This window comes from Pseudopipra pipra, chromosome 1, assembly GCF_036250125.1.
Source record: "Pseudopipra pipra isolate bDixPip1 chromosome 1, bDixPip1.hap1, whole genome shotgun sequence".
In the NCBI taxonomy this organism is placed as follows: Eukaryota; Metazoa; Chordata; class Aves; order Passeriformes; family Pipridae; genus Pseudopipra; species Pseudopipra pipra.
In genome coordinates, this window is record NC_087549.1 from 9448776 (window position 1) to 9462806 (window position 14031).

The window sequence follows — 14031 nt, forward strand, 5'->3', positions numbered from 1 at the left end:
TCAGAGATGTCAAAACTTCTCCGCGCTCTGAGTGTAGCTCTAGAGATTGAAGGAGCTCTTCGGGTTTGAAAGAAAAATTTGGCCTTTGTGAGTTTTTTCTTTAGCTTGGGATGGTCTCACAGGCAACATCTCACTGCCAGGCCAGATAACCAGGCCCTGACCACAGCAGGGACCAACACCTGCATTTGGAGTTGCCAATAGCCCTGTCCCCAGGACGGTCACTGAGGTGCCTTCTCTGGGCACAAACCCACAGCCCCAGGTACCTCCCGGGCCAGGGTAGCTCCAACGGAGACTGGTGGAGATGGCTGGGTTTGGTGTACACACATTTGGAGTCTGCAAGGTGCTCTGGCATGTGGCTGGATCCTTCCCATGGCAGCAGAGCCTCGCCCGCGCTCTGCTGCGTCGTGTGTGCCCCCAGAGGGCAGGGCCGTGTCTGACTCCTCACGAAGGGTCCCTCCTCACCCCCCGGATGGATGCGGGGCCTGAGGGGAGGGCTCTGACCTGAGCCCCATCCTTTACCTCCGGCCCGACGGAGTAAACACCCCCCGAGTGCCGCTGCCCCGCGGGGGCTGCCCGGGGGGAGCCGCAGCCGCTGCTCCCGGGGCGGCGGGGAGGGAGGCTGGGGGGGGATCGGGGCCGGGCGCGGCGAAGGTGCCGGGGCCGCCTCTCCCTCCCCCCGCGCCGCTTCCTTTTATATCGATGCGGCACCGCCGCCCGCAGCCACAACCTGCGGCCGTGACGCCGCCGACAGCCGGAGGGACGAGGCTTCGCCCCGCGCCCAGGTAGGGGCTGCCCGTGCCCCCCGGGCGGGAGGAGCGGGGAGGGAGCGACAGGGAGATGGGGATCGCCCGAGGGAGCCGGGAGGAGCCTGAGCGGAGCCGTGGGGTGGGCACCCGTGGGGAGCCGCGGGGCGGGGAGGACCCGGGGGAGCCCCCGCCCCGCTGTTCCCCAGCCCCGGGCCGGAGGGCGCGGATCGGCGGGGCCAGTGGAGGATGCTCAGAATTCCCGGACAGCGCCTTCCCGCCGCCTCCCACGGGGCCGAGAGGTCTGTGGGGCCGCGGGCAGAGCTGCGGCGGCACAAGGGCGGCCGAAGGGAGCCCTGGCCGGGCTCTGCTTCCCTCGGTGCACCGGGACTGTGAGGCCGCCCGGGTCAGCAGGGGCCGGGGGGGAATCTGCTCATGTCTGCGAGGGGGTGACAGGCCAGGGGCGAGAGGGTCCTCTGTGCCACCGGTGTGGCATTAACCCGCACCATCTTCAGCCGCTGCCGGGTTGAAGCCGAACAGCAGCACCCTGGGCTGGTTGGCCTCAAGAGGAAACCACGGTTTGGTTCTGTGAACAAGGCGTGCTGCTCATGGCCGTCCGGGCTGGGAGCAGCAGTGACCATCTTTGGCTGGAGGCTTCTTGTGCTGCTGTCTGAGGCTCAGACAGGTACCAGGCTGGAAACTTAACAGTCGTCGTCGTTCATGCAAATCTTGTACCCCGAAGTTCAGCCCAGCAGCCAGAAAAGTGCTGGACTGGCTGGTGAGGAGGCGATCACTTCTGCTTTGGGCATCTGGTACTTCCTCGTCTGGGCAGGAATGGTGGTGTGGTTGAGATCATGACTGTGTGTGAAAATTACCCCTCTCTTGAGCAAGCCATAGCATTTCAAAAGGGTTAGTGGTGAAACAGAGGAAATAAGAGAGAGCAGCCTCTAAACTGTAAAGATTACCTGGCTATATGGTTTAGAGCAGATTTACCCTTGTGCCATTTAAAAATGAACTGTTATCCCTAATACACATGACCCCAAAAGTCTTGATGAGTATGTTTATTCAGTGTTTTGTTGGGTGTGCGATTACAAGAGTAGAAAGGCCCTTTTTTCATTCAAACAAAGAAAACCCCACATCTGCACCTCAAACTGAGAAGTGCTTTGAAGAGATGTGGGATTTTGGTGGAAGTGCAACATCCTCTTTGTTTCAGTGCTTGACTGAAATCAAGCCTGGCAATGGCTGCTGCCTGTTCTATGTCAAGGAGGCCGGAACTGACTGCTGCAGGGAGAGTGGGGAATGTTCGCTCTGAGGGACCCTCCCGGGTGCACACAGGCACTCCAGGTCACTTTGGTGCTTCATGCTGCATGGAAGAGCTGCTCAGAGTCATCTTGCCTTAGCGAGAGGCAGCACTTCACTGCATGGCTCCTCCTGTGCTCCTGCTCAGCAGGGACTGGGAGCTGGTGCCTATCCAGGCAGTGGGATGCTTTCCAGCTGCTGTTGCAGGCAGCAGTCCCTACCTGCTGCTTTGAGCACTGCTCGGGCCAGAGGCCTTGTCATTCCGTTCTTGGACAGGTGCCACCACTTGGTCTCCCAGGATCAGTGATGTGGTTCCCTCCACGGCTTAGCAGGAGGAGCCCCCTTGCCATGAAGGAGTTTCTGAGCAGGTCTGAGGCAGTGCTCTGCAGGGAGACTAGGAAGCACTCAGCATCCAGCAGGAATAGTCATGGACTTTTAAAGACAATTCCAATAAAGTCCAGAGCATCCATTTCTTTGACTGAGATCGATAGTTCAGACTGCCCAGCAAGGAGCACGTGCAATGGATTTTCAATAATCTGCGAGGCACAGCTCAGGCTTGAGGAAAAATTATTAGGCCTCATTCTGTGCCTCTAAATATGAGCATGCCCAGCAAGGGCAGTGGAGAAGGGAGAAGCTGATGCACTGGAGATAGTTAAAAGCTCAATTCCACCTCTGAGTGTGGGAGGGCACAGCCACTCACAACTGCTATTTCTTAGTACTCAAAGGTATCAGAGGATAAATTGTGGCTAACAAAAATAAAGACTGGTGTTTGAGATACTTCCTGTGCTTGCTGGTGGAGAACAAGGCAGAGTATTTTGAAAGTAAAAGCATATTTCCTGTGAAAAACTGCTGAAGTGACGTGTGAGATCCTTTCAGAGCTGGAGGCACAGCCACAGTGACTCAGGCCAGCAGTGCTGGCACCTGGAGATGGGGCTGGCTGGCTTGCTGTGAGGCAGAGTGGAGGTCACTGAGCACCAGCATGTCTAAACTTGCAGATAGGGAACAGGCACAGCATCATGTGCTCCTCTTGCTGCCCTGGGAACAGGAAGAGAGGCTGTGTCCTCTGCCTGCAGACAGCCTTGAGAGCTTGATTAGAGACTACAGGTTGGTTTGCCAGCAGGTATAAGCAGAACTGCCCTAATTGACTAAGTACATGCTCTAGAGGCTCAGCAGAGACCCGGTGTGGGTCTCCAGGCTGCCCAAGCACAGATGTGATCCCATCGTGGGTGTCAGGACTGTTTCTGTAAGCTGAAGGTCGTTCCCGCAGTGCTCTCTCAACCCTGAGTTAGAAAGGCTTGTCTCCGAGTTAGCTCAGTCCAAGACCTCTCCCCATAAACTGCCTGGGTTAGGTTTTCCTTTAGTGCCTGCCATGGCTGTGGGCTTGCTTATCAGCTGAATCGCTGCCCCCACACAGACCTGCATGTTTCCACTGGGAGCTGAATCCAGCTCACTGGCTCCCAGGTGCCTTCTCTCCTCTGCAGCAGCTCAGCTCCGAGGGAGGAGGCGGCTGGGAGCAGAGCTCAGCCCTGGCAGTCTGCTGGAACCCAGCTGCTGGAGCAGGATTTCAAATCTGCAGCCGGGCTGTATCTCACAGTGGGTAGGAAGCACTTTGCACGGTGTCTGCAGTTACTCAGCTGTTGGAAACCTTTGTTCTGCGCTGCTCTGTGTGGAGCTTGATATAGCTCAGATTTTTTTTGGTGCCTGAGTTCTATTACTGTCCTTGCTGGGTATATTTTAAAACTCTTCCACCCAGTGTTTTTTCTTTTTTTTCTTGGTTGGTTTTTGAACACTGCACATATGAATTTATTCCCTTAAGATCTTTCTAAACCAGAGATGCTCAAACTGAGTGTACACGTGACCTTATGGCAATAGGTGGGATAAGTCTAATAGGTAGCTTTGGTTTTCATTCCCAGCAGTTTTTCACAAGGTGCAAGCTACTTTTCTATCATCAAAAATGCAGTTTGTATAAAATGCTGGTTTTGCTCTCTCTTTTGCAACAATGCTGTAAGATCTACTCCAGGATATCTAGTGGACAAACTCATTATTTCTCAAAAGGCTTGCTGTATAGAAAGGGAAAAATACCAAATCTTCTGATGACAGCAGAAAACTAGGCATTTTATCTGAGTTTCACTAAGATATTCTTTGTCTCAGCCAGAAATAGGGCCTCCCCAGCCCCCAACATCTGCCTTGTTCCCAATCTTGAGGTCAAACCTCCTGGCCACAACCCTCTCTAACAAAAAGATATAGACACAAGTTGTAATCTGTGCTATGAAAATCTAATCTGTGACCTAATTTGTTGTGATACCATGAAGAACCTGTCAGTAGCGATCACTGTAACCCGTGGCACGGATGCACTGCCGGCTTTCCAAGAGCGCTTGCTCGCCGTAGCCCCAGAGGGAGCGGTGTCATGCCGAGTGTGCATGTTTGGGCTCCTCCACTGACAAATTTGGGGAATAATATACAGACAACTCTCAGATCACTTTTTTTATCCTCTTAAAATGAAAGTGGTATAGGCAGTCTTCCTATGTGTGGAAGTGAACCTCCTCTTCTGCAGGCAATCCCTATGGAACAGGCTGGTTTGAAACGCGTGGGAAGGAAAATGAGATGCAATGAAAACTGGATAGTTTTTTCTGTGCACACCATAATAGCTGTTTACCTGTTCATTGCTCATTCCCCATGACCATGGCAGCAACTTGGATGCAACCCACTCACTGGGTGAGTGGTTAGAGGAGTGACTTGTCTGAATAATTTCTCACTAGTGGTAGCTGAGGTTGCATGGGCTGATTCTCAGAGGTCAAAACTGGCTGGCTTCTGGTACAGGCCCTTGAGTCAAGTTTGTTGTCCTTTAAGGAGAAAAACAAGATCTTCTGTGGTATGTTACTGAAACTTATAGCACCACCAATCTTGCTCTGCAAGGCTAGAGAGGGAAGGAAAGGTTTACGGGTCAGGAATACACAAGTAATAGTCTGAAAAGCTGGGAATTGTATTCCTAAGTCTGTGCACTGCTACATCTGTCAGGGAGAAAACTTAACCGAGGAACTACTGCTCTATGAGAAACAGCAGAGCTGGGCTTCCATTTTGATTGTTCTAGAAATAACACTTCCTTTTTAATTTTTTTTTAATATTATCTTTAAAGTGCTTTACTTGAAAGTACTAAATGAAAATGTGCAGGGGCATGCAGTCTATTAATAACTGCTAAAATCTGTGTCTGTGTTTAGTGAGACACCTTCAGTCCACTTGGATTTTGAGATTTAGTAACCTAGATCCAGTAAGATGCATGTGCATGGTCTGATGCCTTCCCTGCTCACCCTCATGGGAGCTACCTGTGCTGCTGTTCAGGCATTTGCTCTCAAGACTTTTCATTTTGAGCCTCCTCTTTGTTTTCAGTACTTTGTTCCCTAGCATACATTTGGTGTATGTTACCATAGAATACTTGCATTCCCATAGTAATTTTTGTGTTCTTTTTTTGTATTTCAGTTCCTTTTATCCACCCTGGGCACTCAGAGCTCAAGTTTCAATGTGTTATTTGTTGATTTTTGTTCACTCCAGGCTTTTCCCTCCACCCACTCACTTCCTCTCACAAATGTTTCCTCACTTCACCACTTTTTCACACCCGTTTCTAGCACAGGGTTGCCTCCCGCTGCGGGCAGGCTCAGCACTTCATGTACTGTTCACCTTTGCAGGAGATGGGGGGCAGATTCATGTGCCAGAGGAGGAGCAGAGGCAGGAGAAGGTGCTTGCACGTGTGGGAGGAAAGGCGCAGGGGCAGGGAGAAGGGGTCTAAGTGCAGGTGTAGTTTGGAGCAGGAGAAGCAAGGGCTTGTAAGCAGGGTTGGGTGTATGGGTGGACAGAGTGAAGGTAGAGAGGGCAGATGGTTTTATTTGTGCTCCTGAGCACAGCACATCATCTGTGTGTGCACAGCTGAGAGATGGCAGGGATGGGACGTCTGAGGATTGAGGAAGGTGCATCTCCAGACCACAAGGCAGCGAGGCCAGAGGCTCTGCTCCCTCCCTCAGCCCAGCACAGGCAGGCTGCTCTGCCACCAAGACTTGCTCTTGGAGCTTAACAGCTCCAAGTTTGAATGTACAATTTTGTTCTTATTTTTAACAAAAAAGGTTTCTCACCTCCCCTTGGACAGCACCAATTTCTTAACCACACGGAGTGCATCTGGCAGCCTACAACCTGTTAAAAAGAGGAAAAAAAAGCCCACCATGAAAATAGCATGTCTGTAGTTTTAAATTAGGCAAGAGCTAAAATTAGTAGGAACAGGCATGTCTGTGGCTGTACAAACCAGCAGAGAATTAACATTCATCTGATACTAAGCAAGACAAGTAGAGGTTTGCAGCTCACACTTCCCTCGCCTTGTCCCACTCCTGTCCTTGCAGCTTCGCTTCCCTGAAGGGCTCAGTCAGCAGTTAGCAGAGAGATGTGCAGATGCCACTAACCTTGTGCCAATACCAGTGCTACTTTCAGCACTCTGAAGTGCTAGCAACAGCCAGAGCATTTTTTACCACACTCCTTTAATTTCTTTGCTCAGCTGCTGTGAATGCAGCCTTGGAAGCATCGTGCTAAGGTCACTTGCTGTCAGAGCCCTGGATGTGGCCTGAGTCCCACGCTGGGGACCGGATCCACCCACTGTTTCCTCGGTGAGATAGGAGCCCCCAAGACACTTGTTTCCTCTCCCCAGCTGTGGTTTATTTTCCTCCACTGTAATTGTGTTGCTGTTAACGGGGCTGCAGTAAAAACCAGTCACTGAATTATTCACCTCACTAGAATAACTCTTGGGTGGTTTGGTTCTTTGCAGACTATTTTTCATTTTATGTCCTGCTGTTGTTTTCATTTGCAGCATGACCTATGCAAACAGGTTTATTGGTGCAAGTTAAAATCTGCAATATACTGGGTGGGAAACAGTGGATATTTGCTGGGAGAAGGGAAAATGATATGAAAAAGGGATCTTGAGTTGCTGGGGAAGGGAGTTGCAGGAGGGGTGGTTGAGTTATTTGGCTCTGCTGGTGGAGGTGATACATGGCTGCTCCTATTTGGGGGTGGAGGTGATGTGTTTGAGGGAGGGGAGAACAACAAGAGCCTTCACCTCTCTCCCCCTTTCCCTGGGAACTGCCTTGCTAGGCCCTGTGCCCACTGCCAGAGTTGAACTCCTGGGAGAGAATGTTCTTCCACCCCTAGCATATCCAGAGGAATTGGAGGTCACTTGGAAATCAAAATTAAACAATGCCTTAGTGAAGCTTTGAAAAGTTTACTCAAAGGACTGGCGTTGCTCCAGTGCGGTTAAACTGATGACCTCCCTCCAGTGAAACAGAGCAAGAGAGGGCTCTGGTTTGGCTGTCAGCAGCCAGCAGTGGCTGCAGAGCTTCATCCTGGGTGGCAGGGCTGGATTCACACTCCTCACACCATCCTCCCACCGGAGCAGCGAGAGCTGGACTGCATCAGGCACGTTGCTGCCCAGAAGCCTCCAGCAGGGAGGCTGGAGGCTTGTGAGGTGTCTGGGCCGTTTCAGGCAAGCGGCAGGGACCATCCCAAAATGGGAATGGACGTGTGGTTGTTCTCTGGAGGACCACGGCAGCCCACAAAGGACCTGGAGGAGGCTTATTTCCCTGGGTCTCATCTCTTCTGCACTGCCCTAGGGAGGGACAACTGGAGCCTGTCTCTGTGAGCCTCATCCAGCAGCGTGCTCCTGGAAGTGGACAGCTGCTGCCATCAGGACAGAGTTATGTGATGGATGATTTATGTTCCCTCCAACTCAGTGTTTCACCAGAGACACAGACACACAGGGTAGTGTCAAGGGGAGTATCTCTGTGGTCTGCAAACTCCAGGGACGATTTGGGTTGTCATGGTGGTGGGTCTGGACCAGTCAACAAAACTCAAAGGGAAAAAATAGGAGCCCTATTCCCAAGACTGTTCTGGCAGTTCCAGAACAGAGCAGAGCAGATGCTCCTGCCTGTGAATCCTAACTCCGGCTGAAGGACTTGCTGAACACCAAATACAATCTTTTGTGCATTAGTGGGTCTGTCTGGCATCTTGCTTACGTTGAGGCACTAAGAAATATTTACTGTATGTTAGTGTTCTCATGTTAGTGCTCTCTGAGTATCACAGATATCCACTGGCAATGGCCTACAGCAATCCATCAAACGAGAATGAAGAAGCCACTCCCATCTCTATGTAAGGGTTGGAACCAAGTTTCTTTTCCAGGATTACTGCCTTGAAAGGAGATGCTTTTAGGAGTGGCTCAAAGTTGCAAATCTTATCCTAGGACTTCTTGTGCTCAGAATCCACAGCTGATATATCCTGGTTACTGGCATTACTATAATTGCATTTAGGAGCAAAACTTGCTTTAGATCCACTTGTACCTGTTCCAGGCCTGCTGCCCCATTGTGTGCCTGGACATAACATGATTCACAACATCTCTACAATACATTTATGTATTGAGGTATGAATGTACCCGGGACCTTTAGCTGCTGTTCATACAAAAAAAATGGTCTTTTAAAGTTGTTGAGGTTCTGTTTGGTCTGTCATCATTTTCTTAAAAAATGAACTACCTGTTGTGAGAAGCAGTCAGTGGATACACTCAGAACTCTTGTTCGGTGAGAAAATGCCACCTGAGTGATGACTCTTCTCTCCCTCGTGCCTTTGCACAGGGCTTCCAAGAGATCATGTAGCTGGTAAAGGACCAGTAAATTCATCCCCCTGCAGACTCCTGCAGCATGTCAGTCGGTTTGAGGAAGCAAGAGAGGAGAGCAGGGGCCCAGAAGGAGAATACTGTGCTTGAGTGAGCATGTAGAAAAGGACTGATCCTGATAACCCTGTGTGCTTGCTGATCCAACTGGCAGGCCAGAGCACTTTCCAGAGCCCTTGGAGAGGTCCATCTGATTCAAGGCCACCAGAAAGATCGTGGCTTATCAGCACTTTGCCCAATGCTGCACGGAGTTGTCCTGGGCATTTGTTTTCATAGAGCTGGATACAGTCATTTGTATACTGCACAGCATTTGGGCTTTTCCTCTTAACTCTGTTGGGCACTCTTGTACGTGTGTCTGCGAGGGAAGTTGTGTTCTCAGTCAGCACCAAATTGGTGTAACTTCCCCTGGGCAGCAGCTCCCAGAAATGCAACCCCTTCTGCACCAGCCCTGCTGAGGAAGGGGAAGGGCAGAGGCTGCTCTGCAGGGGGACTTTGGCAAGGAACTTGCCTTGTGTTTTTTCTCCTCCCCTAGTTCCTCATGCATGAAATGATCCGAGTCCTCATGCTCCCCCTGTCATGTGACATTCACCAGCTGGGGTGTCTGCAACAGGGAATGCTCATGTCCACTCAAGAGGAGACACGGGCTTCCTGTGAAATCCCCCTGTGAAGTAATAGCACAGACTCCATCCGCATTAGTACCCATGTGTCCAGCATGCCCCAGCCTCTCATCAGCCCTGCTGCTGGGAGACTTTGAGAGGCAGTCAGAGGTGTCCTTGCTGCTGGGGGAATCCAGAGCCAGCCCCTGCAGGCCCTGCCTGACAGTCCCCTCTGTTGGGAGATGCTCAAGTACAGGGGGACGGGAGGCAGATGAGCCACGTTTCTGCCCCCAGTGCCCTGCCTGCAGCCATGGCAGTGACCCCCAGGCCTTGGTCCAAGGGCAGGTGCTGGTAGTTCACACCCAGTTGAGACCCAGCAACTTGCCAAGTGATCCTTCCCCAAAGTTGTCCCATATCTGCCTTACCCTCTTCTGCAGGATAGAGCTCAGACCAACACTCAGGCTTTGCTGGATTTCACTAAGGTTTGACCTACGAGGAACTCATTATCTGTCGGGCAGCTGTGGATGTGTTCTAAATGTTTGTTTAGATCATCTTTCTCATAGTGTGCTGAATAATTTCTGAGCTGGAAGAGTGGCCAGAGCATTGACCTGGGAACAAATTAAGCAACCCTCCCTTGGTGTGTTTTTTGTTTTGTTTTGTTTCCTGCACTGTTGGGCTCCAGTCCTACCATGAATTTCACTGACATCGGTAAAACACTGAAAACTCCCCCAGGTGGAGCTCAGCAGAATCAGAGCTTTTCAGAGATGGAAGCATATTCAATAGTGCAAAAGACATATTTTCAGAGGTTACTGAAACTCTGTCCCTTATCCCAAAGCCTCCTCTTGCCCTAGACACTATTATTGCAAGTGCAATAGGTGAATTTAGGTTCCAGACCCATGAGAGGATGTACTAGTTAATACAGAAAACTAGAAATTGTCCTTCCTCTCTCTGATGTCACTTTTATCCCTTGAGTGTACAGAGATTAAAAGATAGTTGATGAGCATACTAAACATTCATTGCACATTTCTCTTCCAGTATCCAGCTGACCTCAAATCTAGAATGAAATGAATTTGCATTTGTTTCTAAAAGTGTCTCATTTTGTGAATCAAAATGTCAACACATTTGAAAATGGTCCCACATGAGACATCTGTATCTCTTGGATTTTAAATTGCTGGATCAATGTCTCATTAGTACTAAGGGTGTTTAAAGGACAAATTCTCTGCCTACTGCAGAGAAAATTTACCCCGAGGTATGACATTTCACCTGCCTCTGAGTATAAGATTGTTGAATATAATGGACCAGAATAGCAAGATTTGCACATGCTAGTAACAAAAGTGGATAAGCAGCAGATCCCATTACAGAAAACCTTTCCTCTTTTTTCTCTCTCCTCATTTTTCAGCCATTAAAACTTGCATACTCTTTGTAATTTATACTATTGCGCTATTCAGAAGCCTATGGCAGAATTTGGGCACAGTTTAGTCGTGTACCATATGAGTGGATAAAGAGAGCCCTGAAGAGCTTCCACTCAAAAGGGCATGAGGAAATGAGAGCGCCAGGGTACATCCAGGGTCTTGTAGCACAAAGCTCCAGCTTCACCAGTTCCTGCGCTGGACCACAGACCTACGAGCCCCATCACATGCCCTTCTGGTGGCAGCTCTGCTGAGGGACAGGGCTGTGCCACAGCTTGTCTCTGCCCCTCAGCGTGGCTCTGTCCTGAGGGAGCAGGAGGACAGTTGGCAAGTCTCGACCCCCTCCTCCTCAAATGAAAAACAGAGGCAACTGGGCTGAGCTATCAGCAAAATAAAGCACTGCAAATAATCTGAACCCAGGGGCACAGCGAACCTGAGCCTGTGCTGAGACATGTTTACCCGAGGAGGTGCCAACATAACCTAGGAGAACATACCATAAAATTGCACCATACCGTCCCTCCCTTGCGCTATCACAGAAACCAGATGCCAGGATGGAAAAGCACCAGGAGATGAATAAAAAAAGCTTCAAGTGTCAGAGAGCCCTCCTCAGCCCTACCTTCTGCTGCAGGCCATCTATGCTTCCCAGCATTCCCTGGTCTCCTGCCAATTCCCATCAACAGCTGTGGTTTGTGGTTGTAATGCTCAGCATTTGTCCCTCCTTTCTCCTAGCAGACTTGCACCAAAGCTGGATGTGCAGCATGCAGCAGTTTGGGAGTCCCAGGACTGCCAGAACTGTCCTCCAAGCATGAAATCAAATCCTTCTTTACTCTTTTATCTTCCCCAAGGTCTGAGACATTGTAAATGTGGGTTTGTGAGGTTTCTGGGCCCTTTGGATGGAGGTTGTGAAGAAAGGTTATGTAACACAGTGCTTTGCAATACATCATTTTCTTTCTTTGAAAGAATAGGAAAGTGCCAGCAGTAAATCTAAAGCTGGATTGCCAGCCCAGAAGCCTGCTTACTGCATTTTGCAGATGTGTTCTTTACTCCACCATGCTTATTCCAGTTTCTGTTTCTATGTATTGCTGTTGAGACTGCAAGTTTGGGTGGGAGCGGCTCCAAGATGTAAGCAAGTGTCTGTTAGGAATCTCACTCCCTGTTTCAGGAGGCCCCAGAAGTTCATTAGATGTTTAATAGCTTCCAGTCACTGCTGTGCTGGATGGACTTGAACTGGTGACCGAGGGGGAAAGGTTCTCTCACACATTTACTAACCCTGAGGCATCTGTTCCCCAGACATGAATTTGTCTAATTCCCCTAAACCACTGATGATCTGCCCTGAAATGATACTCCCATTCCCTTAGGAAATCCCTTGGGTTGATATCAAGTAGATAGTTATTTTTGGATTCTTTCCCAGAGAGAGTGCACTGTATTGCTCTGAACCCCACACACCAAATAAATATATCGTCCTACTGTAGCAAAAGTCCAAAAAGTTTTATTGAAGGGGAAACGGATTATTAATAATTAAGAGTAGTTCACCGTATTGGTTTTGAGCCAAGTAAAGCTAGTAGAGCTTTTGTTTTATAACAGAGATAGAAGTGTAGAATATGAAGCTGAATTCATTGCAATATTTAATGCAATGTAAAATCAATTAATGAATTGCAAGGGTTAACTCTGCATTAAAGTGAAACAGGCGGCTCACAAGAAATCTATTAGGCATTTTTAAAGATCACAAAACAAAAACAAACAAAAAACTCCCTTACTGACTAGTAAATGCCTGTATCCTTTTTCCTGAGAGAGAAAATCATATGACCATATTTTTACTTCTTTTATCCTAAAGCTCTGGATGCACATGTGTATGTGTGTGCTTTTCCCTTAGCACCTTTCAGAATTAAATAAATCCTTTATAAGAATTTGATAAGTGATTAATTCTAACAAAATTCTCCCAGGGCTGCCTGTGATACCTTGTGGCAGGGATGGACTATAGTGAAGAGAGACCAGGCTTCAACAAATGTTTTCGTAAGAAAGGCCATAAACAAGGAGAGTTCCAAACTGCTACATATTTGGATCACCCCATGTTGTTTATTGCCTACTTAATTACAGTTTCTTAATTTAAAAGTATATCTTCTATTTCTCTGCAATAACAGAAGAATATAGCATTGAAAAGAGAAAACAGAGTCATTGGGCGAATGGCTGTACTTGTGCAGGATGAGGAAGGTTTTGAAACGTTCTTCATTGAACAAATTTAAGGCTTATTGCAGAATAAACCTGCAGCCATTCCTTTTCACTGACAGGCATTATGTTGTAATGTCGCCCCATTTCAACCTTTCCCAAAACATCCATTTCTTCTGAAACCTTTGTCCAAGCCTCAGCATGACATGAGGTTTTTTTCTGCACCATGGTCTTCTACTGTCAGCCTTATTTCTTGGTAGCCCTTCAGTCTTCCACTGGGGACACATGCCCCCTTTGCCATCTGGCCACATTCAAGTCCTGAGTGCAGCCCCCTCTGCACTAAACCCAAGCTTGTCACACTCAGCTGCAAAACCTTTCAGAAGCTCAGGGGCAGAGTCTGTCATCCGAGCAGCAGCGTATTGTGCCTTAGGACAGGAGTGACCCCATTAATACCATTTAGAAGCAAGCACACTTACGAATGTCTCGGTGCACTTACTCTGCTCCCTGCTCTCACATGGTTCCCCAGGCCCTCTCACATCTCTGTTTAAGCTGGTCTTCTTTGAGCAAATCACAGAAATGTTATATTCTCTACATCTGCCCTTACCAGCCTTTTAAAGTAAAAATCAATGGATAAACAATTAAGATTAAAATAAGAATGGGAACATAATGGGAGCATGAAGAAGCAGGTACCACTTGCCTTTTCTTGGAAGAGAAGAAAAAATAATTGAAACATAAAAAGTCCTGTGAACAGTGTAACTAATGAATGGTAATTTTCTCCTGATATGGGTTTTGTGTGCCCTACATTTCCCACTGGAGCTTTCTCAATGCAAAATTTCCAGGTTCCTCTGTTTCCACCTCTCCTCTTCCCTGCAATGTTCGCAGTGCCTTTGCTAGCATCTCCTCCAGTCTCTCTCTTACATCTCGCCAGCTGGGCAGGAGATGACATGTGCAGGTTGACTTGGCAGTATACACATGCTGCTGAGTGTCCAGCATCATAAACCAGATTTCCAGAGCAGTGCAGGCTGTATGTCCTGGGACAAGGAGAATGGCTACAGCCTAATACCTCACAAGAGAAGACTATTTTGCTTCTTTCCACTTTTTAGCTTGTTCACTGCCTGAGATGGGAC

General features: G+C 48.9%; 1 protein-coding gene across 2 annotated transcripts in view; it reads left to right on the forward strand.

Annotated features, from left to right (window-relative positions):
- The first annotated feature begins 693 nt into the window (after positions 1 to 693).
- CYRIB (CYFIP related Rac1 interactor B) overlaps positions 694 to 14031 on the forward strand; it is a 97731-nt gene continuing 84393 nt past the window's right edge. For both annotated transcript variants that reach the window (XM_064644766.1, XM_064644819.1), the window contains exon 1: positions 694 to 782. The gene's annotated coding sequence lies outside the window, so the exon portion shown is untranslated. The remainder of the gene's footprint in view (positions 783 to 14031) is intronic.